Source organism: Passer domesticus, chromosome 5 (assembly GCF_036417665.1).
Source record: "Passer domesticus isolate bPasDom1 chromosome 5, bPasDom1.hap1, whole genome shotgun sequence".
NCBI classification, from domain to species: domain Eukaryota; kingdom Metazoa; phylum Chordata; class Aves; order Passeriformes; family Passeridae; genus Passer; species Passer domesticus.
This window is the reverse complement of record NC_087478.1, coordinates 36,315,340-36,329,260: the sequence shown is the minus strand read 5'-3', so window position 1 is coordinate 36,329,260 and position 13,921 is coordinate 36,315,340. Positions and strand designations below refer to the sequence as shown.

The 13,921-nt window shown below is 40.1% G+C and overlaps 1 long non-coding RNA gene across 1 annotated transcript in view; it reads right to left on the bottom strand.

The window, feature by feature from the left end:
• Positions 1-609: 609 nt before the first annotated feature.
• Positions 610-13,921, bottom strand: part of LOC135301336 (uncharacterized) — a 120,762-nt gene continuing 107,450 nt past the window's right edge. Inside the window, exons 3-4 of the long non-coding RNA XR_010363085.1 lie at positions 1,979-2,102; positions 610-687 (exon numbers count right to left, since the gene is read on the bottom strand). This is a non-coding gene — a long non-coding RNA (uncharacterized LOC135301336). The remainder of the gene's footprint in view (positions 688-1,978; positions 2,103-13,921) is intronic.

Sequence of the window (13,921 nt, the reverse complement as noted above, 5' to 3'; positions counted from 1 at the left end):
AGTTTGATTCCATTGCCCAATGCTTAAAAGTCATTAGAACAAGTCCTTCATACCATTCTCAGAAAAATTAGCAGTACAAGAAAATCAATACAGACTCATTTTAAAAAGATCAAGGATTGCTCAGTTGGTAGATCTGAGTAAGGCATTTGCAATGTCTAGGGTTTTTTTGAACAGAAGCCTCCAGGGAGCTGCTTTCATCCCATTCAACGACCTTGAAGAAAATATTAAATCATTGCTGATAGAATTTGTAGCAAATAGAAAATAATGAAGAGAGAAGAGATGATGGGCATAGGTCAGGGTCACTTGAAAAGGGGGTTTCATTCGAATGCATGTTTCAACACAACCAAATGTAAGGTCATTTTTCAGGAGAAAACAAATCCAATTTATAAAGGGGAGGAGAGAATATAAGAGGAAGCAGTGGGTTTTAGAAGGTTTTAGTAGCTGTAAAATATAAGAGAAAAAAAACCATAATGGCTAAAAGAGCAAATCCTTTCCATCACAGCCAAGGAGTAAGGAAATACCACTGTTTTGTTGTACATAATGCTTGTTACTTTAAAATACAAAAGTGACCATGAGCACCAATGGAGCTGCCACTTCTGTTTCTCAGGTGGCCAGTCTGTTTCCAGCTTCTGCTTTTTTCCCTCCTGCTACTGTGACCCAATGGCAGGAGCCAGCCAGGCTCAGCACCTGAAACAAAGAGCAGAATAACTGTGGGCAAGGCACAGGTTATCTCTGTCCCCAGGGGGTCCAGGGATGCTGCAGGTGTGGAGATGAGGGGTGTTATACTAATACATAAGGGATATATAAAAGCTGGGGAAGAATGCTCAAATTTGATAAGCATCTTCTCGTTAAAATGTCTAAAGTTTTAGTCTATTTTTCTTACCCAAGAAAACGATAAGAGGTTATTTTATTTCAGTGTAACAGAATTTAAATGCTTTATCTGATAGAAAAAGATGCATGATTCAGTGGTTGGAAACCAGAGCCAAACAAATTCAGTCTAGAAACTCTTCCTTTTCAACAAAGAGGATAAATAATAATTGATCCTTCACTTGCAGCTTTTAAAACATGAACGAATGTATCATAAAACAATATGTTATGGTTCAAGAAAAATTTTAGGCTGGAAGGCAAAATCATTGCACAATGAGTTGAGAGACTCAGTAGATCACATATGGCTCTTCTACGGTTACTTTATTATTTTGTTATTTTTTCCAGGCCTTGGAACTCCTGAGGAACAGTGCTACTGTTCTCCTTGGCTTTTGTTCTCCTTTTCTGAAACCATGGCATAACATGGAAAAAATGTAAATACAAATGATACACACTTTGTGCTTAGGCAGGTTTTCAATCCTGAATTTTCAAACCTATATAGATTGCTCAAAGAACTTATACTGATTTTAGGAATTTTTTCTAAAAATGGGGAAATTACTACTTGTACTAGCATTTTGTACTCTAGCCATGAATTGGCTGTAACTATAAAGATTCTGCATCTTTTAACATGATCATTTTTTAACATCGTAAAACCTTATTTTAAGACTACAACATACAGTTGTTTCAAGTTACTCCTAAATTGTGGTGATTATTATATATAACTAGACTTTTCCACTACATCCCTGAGCACACCAGTTGTACAAGCTAGGGGTTGCTATGACTGAGTTACTTTTTGATCACCTAGTGTATTTTTTAGACCCCAAATATACTCAGCTGAGTTTATGCTGTAATAACAGAGTCATGTGCTAACCAGAGTATATCAATCGGTAGTTGTGGGTAACATGGAACTATAATAATTTTACTGTAATTGCTGTGTAATTATTATGTAATTCATGCCTGATTACAAAATAAAACATATTTACTTTGCCATTAATATCTTAGCTATTTTTACTTATCTTTAATAGATTTTAGCTCTAAGGTAGTGGCTAAAGTACAACTGATTTTTTCCTGAAAATAATCCTGATTCCCAAACACTCCTTTGAAAGGAAGAGACCTTTTTCTCCATGATCCAGCGAAGCAGCTAACTCTTTTTCTGTGGTCCAGGAGACACATTACATGGTCAGGACAGACTATCAGGAACATGTGCACCATTGCTCTCAGCGTGGTCAGGATTCACCCTAGGCAGGAAAGATCCTTTGTCAGATAAAACTCCTCTTTGCTGTTGAAATCAAAAAAGCTGCAGAAATACAAGAGTCTCTTTGGAGGTTTTTGTAAGTGATGGCATGGAGGAAGATTACAGAGGAAATGTGATGTTTTCTATGGTAAGTGTCCAACACTTTTTATTTGACTATTGAGTTGGCATCTCCCCAGTGCTGGCTGAGACAACTGCAAGGCTGAGAGCTGCTCTGATGCCATGTCCATCCAGAAGCTCTTGTGTGGAGGATAAATGTGTGGAACCAAATCAACAGAACACATTTGTTGCAACATGCACCTCAAAGGACTACTGGTGCTTCAGCAGTGGATTGCCTTTCCTTACATTATGAGAATATCCATTTGTAGTGACCCAAAACTGTAAGTTCTTCTGTAATTAAATAAATAAAAATTATTTTAGAAAACTGACATTTGGGTCAGCTTCTCCTCTTCCCCATCTCACATCACTAACACAATTTATTCCCTTTCACTTTTCCCATTCTTAACATCTTATCTTGCTTGTAATAAATACAGTTTGTATAAAAATCTGTACATTTCAGGCAGAAGTATCATGGAGAATAATTTCTGTAGGCCCTAAACCACAGACTCGTGCTGACATTAGTTACCTCTTTTGAGACTTAATATGTTTTCTTTCCTAGATAAATTCACACAATAACAGCTCAAAGTCCTCTTACAGATTAGCTTTTGTAAGTAGTTCCTTCCCTTTTTAAATTATGTATTTTTTCCTTTTACTTCCATCTTGGCTCCAGGGGTTGTTTTGGAGTAAAATACGAGACCTTCTATTTCCTTTGGATGCAGTGTTTCAACAAGGATTTGGAAACCTCTAAACCACTCACTAACTGAGCACATGACATGGTAGGGAAAGGGACTTTCCTTCAGCATCTTAGACCAGTTGGGAGCCCACGCAAGGAGTCACATGAAAGAAATTATCCTGGCTGAGCAGCAGCAGCCAGGCAGAGCCCCAGGCAGAGACACCCCCCCAGATGTGGAGGGAACAGCAGACACTGGTTTCGTGATGGTAGAAAGTACTAATTCCATTCCATGGCTTCCAAGGGGAAATAGTCCCTGATTTATCTGTTTATAAGGTCACATGCATGATAGAAAAATTATTGGAAGGGGAATTCAGTTCCAGTTACAACACTGCATCTCAGGTTTGTAATTTAGGGAACTGTCAAAATTCCCGTGAGAACCCATGGAGGTCTCATCAGCAATGTCATTGGAGGCTGGGGCTTATCTTAGCTGGCCAGCCAAGATTCATCCATGTAATGTGAGCAGAGGCATTACCTGTAGGAAGATGTCTACTGTCTGTGACATGAGACTAGTCTCAGAGTTAAAGTCAGAGTTGTAGAAAGGTTTGAGTTGCAAGAGCCCTTAAAGATCCCCTAATCTCAACCCTCTGTCAATCACGTTAGCACAATTTGCCCTTAGTGAAGCCATGTTGGCTGTCACCAACCACTTCTGTATTTTTCATTTGTCTTAGCACAGTTTTCAGGAGGATCTGCACTATGATCTTACTGGGCATAGAGGTGAGACTGACTGTTGTGTAGTTCCTCATATCTTCCTTTTTTCTCTTTGTAAAAATGGGGATTGCATTTCCCCTTTTCCTGTCAGTGGAAACTTCACTAGACTGCCAAGAGTTCTCAAATATGATGGTTAGTGGCTTACACAATTCATCTGTCAGTTCCCATAGGACACACAAAAATATTTCATCAGGTCCCACGGACTTGTGCACCTTCCGGTTCCTTAAATGGTCCTGATTTTCCTGATTTTCCCCTAGAGTGGGTGGTTCTTCATTCTCCCAGCGCCTTTGCCTTCTGTGACTTGGCAGTGTGGCCAGAACTTTCACCTACCAGTGAAATCTGAGGCAAAAATCATTGATTACCTCAGCCTTCTCCATATCCTTGGTTACCAGGTCTCCCATTTCCATCCAGAGAGACACCACATTTTCCCTGGTCATTCTTTAATACTAATGTACCTATAGAGGCTTTTCTTGTTGACCTTGACGTCCCCAGCCACATTTGATTGTACAAGAGCTTTTACCTTTTCAAACAAACATTGTTCACATAGACAATGTCTCTGTATTATGCCCAGGTCCCCTGTCCTTGCTCCCACCTCTGTGGATTTCCCTTTTGTGCTTGAGTATGTCCAGGATCTCCTTGTCCACCCCTGCAGGCCTCCCGACATTTTTGTCTGATTTCCTTTTTTCTACAATGCATTTCTCCTGAGCTTGGAAGAGGTGATCCTTGAATACCCAAAACCCAAATTCTGATTTTCCTATTTGATAAGCTGGGCACAATTTTAATGCTTTCATCCTCCCAGTTTGCCCACAGAAACCTCTACACAAACATTGAAAGGGCACTCTAGTAAATTCCTAAATCCAGTTCAAAACTGACACTGAAAGCACTAACTAAAAGGCTGTTCCATAACAGTAACTATCTTTTATCCAAATTATTCAGCAGTAAGCATTATTTATAGTAAATCTCCTGATTTATTTCTAATGTTTATACAAAATGTCAGAACAAATTACTTAAACCAATACAAACTCTGCTTTACAATTCCATCCATTTTGTCAGGGTTTTAATACTGGTCCTAATTTGCATCTTTATGTTAAAACATGAAAATAGAGCTGCTTTTCTTGAACACCCTCATTTTTCATAAACTCGAATAGAAACGTCTCATGTAAAAGGAATGTTAGATCACAAAGTGGTGGCCACAGTAAGAGCAAGCTAAAAAATGGCATGCCAAAGGGGATGGTGTCCTCCAGTGCTTTACCAGGAATATCCCTTTTAAATCAGGAAATACTGTGCATAGAACTTTGGAAACATTATGAGCTTTAGATTCCTCAGGTACCGTTTTTTGGGTCCCATACTAATTTCAATAAACATATTACAGTCCCAGAGTGAGTTGAAAAGGATCCCTTCATTACCTACAAACCTTTAGACAAAATGCTAGAAGACAGTTTAGAGAAAAGGGCATCCAGTTACAGCAGTTAGCTTTTAAGAGCAAAACCCTGGGTATCTCTGTTTTGGTTAACATGACAAATCAAGGGAAACAGTTCATGTATATAAATTATTCTAATAATGGTATCTCAAAGATCAAACACAGCATACATCAACATATCTCTTTAGGATAAATGCTTCTAAATTTAAGCTTTAAAACATTTATGGGTATACACAGAACAAGTTTTCTGCTTCTACAGATGATATTCACCATCATTTCCTTTTGATCAATCCTCAATATTTGCTTCTTCAGCCATATGTACAAATGGCAGTGATTTTCCCCAGAACAGTTAGAAAGATGGCAATGACATTGAATATGACCTGGTTTCAGTAATATTGACTAGATTAAAGTAACAAAACAAAACCCCAAAACAACAGAAAAAACAGATCACACTGTAATTAGTGTTGTAAAGCAAAGGTGTTTCTTTTAGTCCCTGCACAACATCATACCAGTCACTTCTGTCTCCTTTTGTTAAAGTTATATTCTTTAGCTAAAAATTTGCATTTTATTCCTGATTACATTATGTATTCTCACTGAGAAAATGCAGAGGACACAAGTATTTAAGTATGCGAATCAGACAAGACTGCAACACTGCCAATTTTTCAGTCTATTTTTTCACCAGCTCACAAGAGGTTCACATATTACTTCCTTGCCATTAATAGGAGTTACTGGCCACATGCATCTCATCCACTCATTGTGGAAAACTGTAAGGCACTTGGTTGGTTGGTTGGTTGGTTGGTTGGTTGGTTGGTTGGTTGGTTGGTTCTGTTTATAGTGTAAGAACTGTTTCTGCGCCAGTGATTTCCATGGATGCATTGTTGCTGATGCGAGCAGGAGCTCCCATGATGGAGGATATGTCCTCTCTTCTTTAGACAGGGTGGCAAATCCATTTCAGATATTGTCAGATGGGAAATGGCTAATTAACCAAACATCTGATACTGTTTCTAATAAATATTTTAGTGCTCTTCCTGTATGTTGCCATCAAGATGCTTTAATTGTGGGTTTGAGGTAATAAAAATATAGAAGTCAGTAATATGTGTAGAACAATACAGACCCACAACTGAGACCTATATCACAGAAGCAAACAGGAGGTAATTCTGTGCCAGGTAGTCAGCTAAAAATGCAGACCCACATAGATGAATACACAGCTGAACATGTAGGAATAGCAATTGCACCATTTAGGTGACAAAGACTGACAATTTTCTGATGCAAAGAAAAATAAAGGCAAAAATTCAGTGTAAAAATATTCATTATATCAAGTCTGCACAATAACATTGAAGTCTGGCTCAGAAATGGAGCTCTCACTGTTGCCTTTAGTGGCTTTGAGATAAATCACTCTAGAAATGCCCCAGTGTTTAGAGATCCAGTTCATTTTCAAGCAGGAGCAAACAGGTGGCCTGACACAGTGGGGTGAGCTCATGGGGTCTCTTTACAAGAGATTATTCAATATACAGAAGAGGAAAATTTTGGATATCAAGTTTCCTTGTCTGTCTATCCTGAATAGTCTTTATTCACACAATTTATTGTGTTAATATTTATACCCTTGTGTGAAAATCTGAAAGGTAGCATATTAATGTGTTTTTCACAATCTGTACTTTTTTACCAGGGAAACAAAAATTTTAATCAAAGTGTGTAATAAACTTACATTTTTTACAGCTCATATTCTTCTTAAATAACCATAAAACCTTTTACAGAGGCCATGTTCCAATAAAATTTCAGATTTATGCTTTGATTTAAAAACAAGCAAACAAGAATTTATGTTTTCTATTGAATGAGGAAAATATTATATTACTGTTTTAGCTCTCCTTTTGCTAAAGCAACAGTGATGATGTATAGAGTAATTTGAGAGGAAAAAACTCTTCAAAATATATCTCAAGAAAGCACAGGGAAATAAAACACCATGGGAGGAAGATGAATCCTCAGCCAGACATCCTCTAGCTCTGTCAAAAGACATCACAAGCCTAACCCACAAGCACGAGTGCTGCAAGGAACACTCTGTAAGGAAGGGCATGGCCCTGTTACTACAAAATAACGCGGCTGTTTGGTGGGATGAGGCTGTTTTGTGAGTGTGCATGGGCATTAGCACAGATCCTGGTGTCTGTGCTCTATCATGCATAGAGTCTTGGCTCAGAGCAGCCAGCTCGGTGCCTGGGGAAGTGCTCATACAAGCCTCTCCCAGGTACCAGGGGGTTTGCAATGCTGTGTTGTCCTGGGGTGTTTAAGCAAGCAGCCTCAGCATAGCCAGGAAGGAGGGGTCTGGGAACAGCTTTTGAAGGGATGTAATTTCCATTGGCATGTTCATTTGGCTTCTGTTTAAACTAATGAACTTAACGAATATGTCATCATAATGCTTAAATGACTAATGAAATTAAACCTAGGGTAGTCGTAATAGTAATCTAATCAGAAGCATATTTGAAAGTCAGATAGTTCTACTACCACCTTATCTATTGTCAGCATTTAATACAAACAAGCTCCCAAATAAGGCACAGGTGATGGTTAATTTAACACTGAGGGAAACATAATAAAAAACCTGCATGTAGTATATCTTCATGAATAAAGGGGAAAAAATTGAGACCAGAACAAAAATATAAAAAATATTGTTGAATCAGAAGGGGCAAGTAAATAATTTAGGGGTAATGAAACCTAGGGCTGTATAAGGCTGATGTGCAGAGCAAGAAACAAGCTTGGGTAGAGGGTACCAGTTTGGGGCAAGGCACCTCGTTCAGCCATTCCCTCTCTGACTTGTGGCAGACAACTGGCTGCACCTCCCCAGGAACACAGGGCTCCAACAGACAGTAGGTGTTCAAATATGAGCCACAAAAATCCTCCTAAAGAGTACTGTCCCAGAGAAGCCCTGAAATGTGGAGTTCAGAAGGATTTCCAGTGGATCAGAGAAAGGATGGTGACATTTCAACTCTAGCAAGAGCCATGTTGCTGTGCCTGTGATCCCCTCCACGGGTACCTCTCCCCTCCTCCTCTAAGGCTTCTGGCAAGTACTGCAGGGTGGAGTTTAATCATAGCATTTGAGCCATTAAAAAAAATATATAGGTTTTAATAATCTGTTTCTCTAGCTAGTGATTGGAATTGGTGGCTTTGGGAGAAAACCCTCTCCTGATAACCCTGTTAGATAACATAACAATGTATCTACTGGAGTTTCCTTCTTGATCTCTCCTCTCACTTCTCAGATCATTGTGGGAGTCTAGGTGAACAGCTTGTACAAGAAGCTTTATTTTTAGATGAAAAAGTTTCATGAAACGAATTCTGCTTTCAGCTTTTCCTTTCATTTCTGGAAACTACCACTATGTCAGATTAAGACCAGAGGCTTTCCCTCCTGGAAATGCACAGTGAAGGACTGCTTTTACTGAATCATGCTTGATTTGATGTTTCTTGTGTTTCTGTATTTGAAATAATTTCCCACATGTAATTATACACTTAAACAGTATTTATGTGCATAAAAAAGCTACACAGTTTTCCTGTTTTCCAAAAAAGATTGGCTTGCTCTAGGAATATTTTGCCTTACTACTGTGTTTTTGGACTAGATATTTCTACTTAGGATACAAGTAAGGGTAAGAGACTGTTAACTGTGCTTTTAAATGAATTGTACAAAATGGTCCCACATGAGGTCACACATTTATGCAGACAAAAAATGTGTACACACTGTACAGAAGTGTAATTATATCGAACCCACACATGTGTAATAAAAAAAAATTGGAAATTGACATTGCTTTAATAATGTGCCAAATATTAAATTATGCTTTCCTAATTCAGATTCACAGTGAATCTTCTGAATTCTAAATAATCTGTTTAGTGCCATGACACTAGTGTCTCATTCATCTGCTTCCTGACAAATATCTGCCTCTGTCAGATTTTGAGTGAGTGTAACATTTAAAAAGAAGTTCAATGATAGCCAAATCCTGCAGCACTCATACCGCTGAAAGCCAGCTGCAAATTGGAAGCGGTTAGAGATGGTGAGAGAATGGTCTCCTGCCTTTGTTAAACCTTCCATTTCAGGGTTTAACAGCACAGTTCTGGAGGCTGCAAGGAATAGTCCTGCTTTAATATGACTCATTCGATTTTTTGGTAGTGTATGTGTGTTTCCCACTTAATAACTCAACGTGATAGAATATACAACCCCATGACCTCCAGCGAAATTGCGAGGATGTAAAGGAGAATGGAGCTTAGGCAATAATAGTGGTTGTGTAAAAGCCTTTGGGAATTAGGCTGCAAAGAGCCTACTAGTGATACAAACATAACAGCTTTCAGGATTTTACTCACTACAGACCTTCAGCAGCCTTGTTTCCCATGCAACCAGTGGAGGCTCACGGCACTTCCAGGCTGGGCTGCCACAGTGCCTTGAAAATAGGTGGCAGGTCTTAAAATGCTGCCACATTGTTTAAGATGTACAATGTCCTGGATCCTTAATTTTTCTGCACATGGTCATTTGAATTATGGGACTTGAAGGGGCGTCCAGCAGGAGGTAGACCCTTGCAGATGCCCCTTCAGAAACAGCCTTTTCCTTCTGTAGTGGGATGCTGATGAAGCATTTACACCAGGATTCATTTGTCACCAGGCTTATTTGGCACAAGCCTCATACGAGGTAAAGTATCCCAAACCCAACAGGTTCTAGCATGTATATGGCAGGGAATGTGACATCTTTAAGGACTCAGAAATAGGACTGGCCCCATGTGTTCTGGAGGAAAATCAAGTGCAGGTGCTGGGACTCAGCCCACAAACCTTCGTCAGAGCTGGCAGGTTTAAATGTGCTTCCAGCGTCAAAGTCAGGAAAGGTGGTTTCATCCCAGCTCTGTGGGAATGGGTGTGTGCCTACTCCTCCACAGCTAATAAACATCAAGAGGCTGCTTGCAGGAGGAGGCTGTTTCTTTAGAGAGATTTGAGGCCAACCCTGTACAGCTGGCAGAGGGCAACAGATGTTTTTTTCCTGTGAATTAAAAGGAAATGTCTCCTTTTTATGCCAGGCCAGGGACAAAAAGTGCTCTCTATTAGGATGGCACTGCTGAGGGTGTTACCCTGGGGGACTGGAGGCAAAACCTGCTTTTCCAGAGCTGGCTCTAAGTCCTGTTCTGTTAGGTTTGGTTTCTTCCTCCTCCCAACAATTTTATCCAAAAATTAATGGAAAAGTGTAATGAAACTGCTCCTGGGTACAACCTATAGCCCAGAGTCCCCACTTTGCTGGGGTAAGAGAGTGGCTGTTGCTTGTAACCTTGTTCTTAGACCATTAATTTTTCCTTTTACAATTGCACAATTTCAACTGGAAGAGATAAAGGAACCTATAAACCTGTCTTCCCCTGTCTCCAACAAGCATCATCTTGTTGTTTCCCATTCATCTTGTCTATTCCATAATGAGTAGCACTGCTTCTTAAAAATCAATGCGTTTAAACCTTCCTTATACTGAAGTAGGAATCAAACCTCCATTTTCCAGTCCTTGACCAAGACCTTCAGGCTACCATGTAAAAGACGATTTGCAGAGGATACTACTATTTTGGAGGAAGAAAAGCCACAATTACTACTATGCTTTTTGCTGTCAGTTCTTACACTGCCAGTCAGCACTGACATAATAAATTGCTCCATTTATTGAGAAGAATATTTTACACGAGTCTAATACAAATGGAGATGTGTCTTAGTCAGGCTGAAACACAGATTTTTCTATAGTGGATCAAGCTGCCAAGCTTGACACAGCAGACGCTTCAAAAATACATAAAATTCTACAAAACAGAATTTTTCCAGGACCCTAGTGCCTTAACCTGGAAGTATGAGATTTCAGGCTTCCCTTCACCCACACCAATCTTTTAAGGAGCTCACTGCTCTAAATTTATTTATTCTGCTTCTTGGTATAAATACCTGCTCTCTGTAACCTCAATGTTCTTATGGCACTGGATTTCACATATCATTATGCAAAAAGACATTTCCTTTGTGCTCAGACTCTTTCACTCAGTTTAAAATGTCTACAATAAATCACAAAATGTCCCAAGTTGAAAGAGACCCACATGATCATCGAAGTCCAACGCCTGGCCCTGCACAGGACAACTGTAAGAATCACACAGTGTACCTGAGAGCATTTCATCTCACATAGCATTAGTATATGTTGCCTGGTATTCACAAAATTTCTCAGTGAGGGTGGAAAGCATGGAAAATCCAATAACAAATACACTTGGAAAGTCAAGATTGTTTGAAATTGATAGATTTCTTACTACAAAAATACTATTATGTCAACAGCCATACCTTTTGCCAGCCTTAATTTGTCTCAGTCTATTGATGGTCCCTTGTGGAATGTTCCTGCATGGCTCCTCTATGGTTACAGAATGAGGAAGGATCACTTCCACCTATGGCAGCAACCGACACAGCCTTGCTGAAATCAGTGGCATGACCTGCCATCTGAAGTCATTAATGTAACATTACAGCTATAAAGTGTGGGCCAGCTCTGGCTTGCAGGCAAGTGTATATGCCAAAGGATTTAATTAACATCAGTAGCACTGACTGATCCAAAAGGTCTCGGCAGAACCACTCTCCTTGCTCTCAGCTGAGACATGAGCTTGCCATGTGCATGCACCGGTGTTTGCTCAGGCAGCTTTGGTCTTCAGATGTACTCCAGGCAGAGCAGTCAGAGCTGAAGTTATATAGCTCTCTTATCAGTTTTCTCCCTCTTTCACTAGGTTAATGATCTGGACTGATTTTCCCCTCCTAGAGGAAAGGTCTTCGCTTCTGTCTTGTGGTCCATGTGCTATCCATTTCCTTTCTGCTGGGATATTTCACAAAACCACTCAAACCCCTTCATCCCTGCTTTGGCTTTTTCTGGGAAGAGGACTTGTGTTGAGTTAGTGGAAGCTATGAGTTACAGTTGGGAGCCCATCCAGGGATGGGTGTAAGGAGCTTGCTTCATTTCAAAGCTTTTCTGAAGGAGGCTTCACACACTCCCCTTGTAAAGCAAATGTCCATTTTTTACCTTTCCGCCTGGGATTGCTGAAGTGAGACTGAATAACTTCAGGCAATGCTGGGAGTCAAATTCAGACAAATATTGCAGTAGATACAAGAATTGTATGAGCTTCAACCATGCAATCTGAAATGGGATAATCCCTTTTGCATTTTATCACAGGAGAGCTCTAAAGATAACTGTGCTGATATTTGTGAAGAGGTCCAATTTCCCAGCAAGTCATGCTTCAGAGGAACACACGAGGAAAAACTGATTACCTCCATTTCATGCAGCTCGGTGCTTAGTCAGAGTGACACAGAACCCCTGCATGGAAGAGCTGGAAAAAGAAGACTGCTGAACAGCTGCCCATCACAGAGCATCCTATGCAACAACTGAGGCAGGAGCTGAATGTGGAAAACACCGTATGTGATCATGTAATTAACAAATGTATCATAATGCCTCAGCATAAGGGAGCTAAATTAAGCTATGGATGCATAATGTAGCTTGCATGTAAGATCTTCATAAAGACTGTATCCCTTTTATTGTTATCAGTGGATGCTCCAGGCAATAAACAGTTAGATTTCCTTGCTTGGGCACACAGCTGCTAAATTCAGCATTTATTAGTGGCGTCTGAGAGGGAGGCTGGTGTTATTGATGAGAGACTGTACAAGGAATAGCTGCAGTATTGCAACTGCTTCTCAGTAAAAATGGCTAGGAACAAATTTAGCACTTAAAAATTGCTGTGCTTTAGGAGGAATCCACAGCATTCTATGTGGCACCTGAATAATCAGAATATAGGATAGTTTTGAACAGAATAACTCTATGGGCTGAATGACAGCTGCTTCCACATGTTTACCTACTATGATGCTCAGCATAGATGGTCAAAATTGCTTGTTTGGTAATGACATTATGAAGCTGAATTAATGGTGTGTATGATATATCTTAATGCTCAATAAAGGTGCTTCAATATTTCAGGCTCAGAGACATTACTGAGGGCAAAAGATATATGTGAAAAGGGAAAGACTGATGTGCCCATTTTTCATTTTCATTATGGATGGACCTGATAACAGTCACCCTGCTTCACAGTCTGCCTGGGAAGAAATGATTTACATTTCTGCTTTGCAGCATGTGCCTTCCCTGGGTGAATGCCATAAAGGGTATCGTCGAGCTCACTGCTCCTTGAATACCAGATTCCTCACTCTGAGCCATGACAGGTCTGTGGTCCACCAAGATAAAGCTTATTAATGTGGAAATTTCATGTGACGGTAAGGGGTGTCGGAAGGAGGGCATCCCCCATGCACTGAAGGATGCTGCAATGCCATCACACAACCTGAGCTGAATCATATTCGTATTTCTCACAGAAGCTTTAAAATGTACACAGCCTTCAGTTACCAAACAAATACAATACCTGCATCTGTGTCTTTGCAGAGAATACATGTTTACGTGTTGTGGGGTGGCTGTCCAAGCAGTAGGGTGGCCTGAGAGCCTGAACTAGATCATATTCTTCCCAGGCAGGTGCTAGGTTCATCACTCTTCCCGTCGAGCCCTCTCTTGTTAACCACAGACAAAAAACATCGGCTTAGAGCAGCAACATTTTTCACTACATTCTCAGAGATGGCTACAAGGAGCACAGGTGGGTCCCATTTTGCCATCTGTAAGTGTTCAAGAAGGTAATTTGTTGCCTCCCGCTGATGCTGGGGGGTTCTGTTAGTTGCCATTTTGTGCTTTGTATGCAGAAGGTAATACACAAGTGCATGTTTGATGCAGATATTTGCCAGAGGCTTACAAAGCTTCCATATGGCATCTCCACGCAGTGCTCATGAGCTCGGATTTTCTCTGCACGGAGCTGAGGCAATA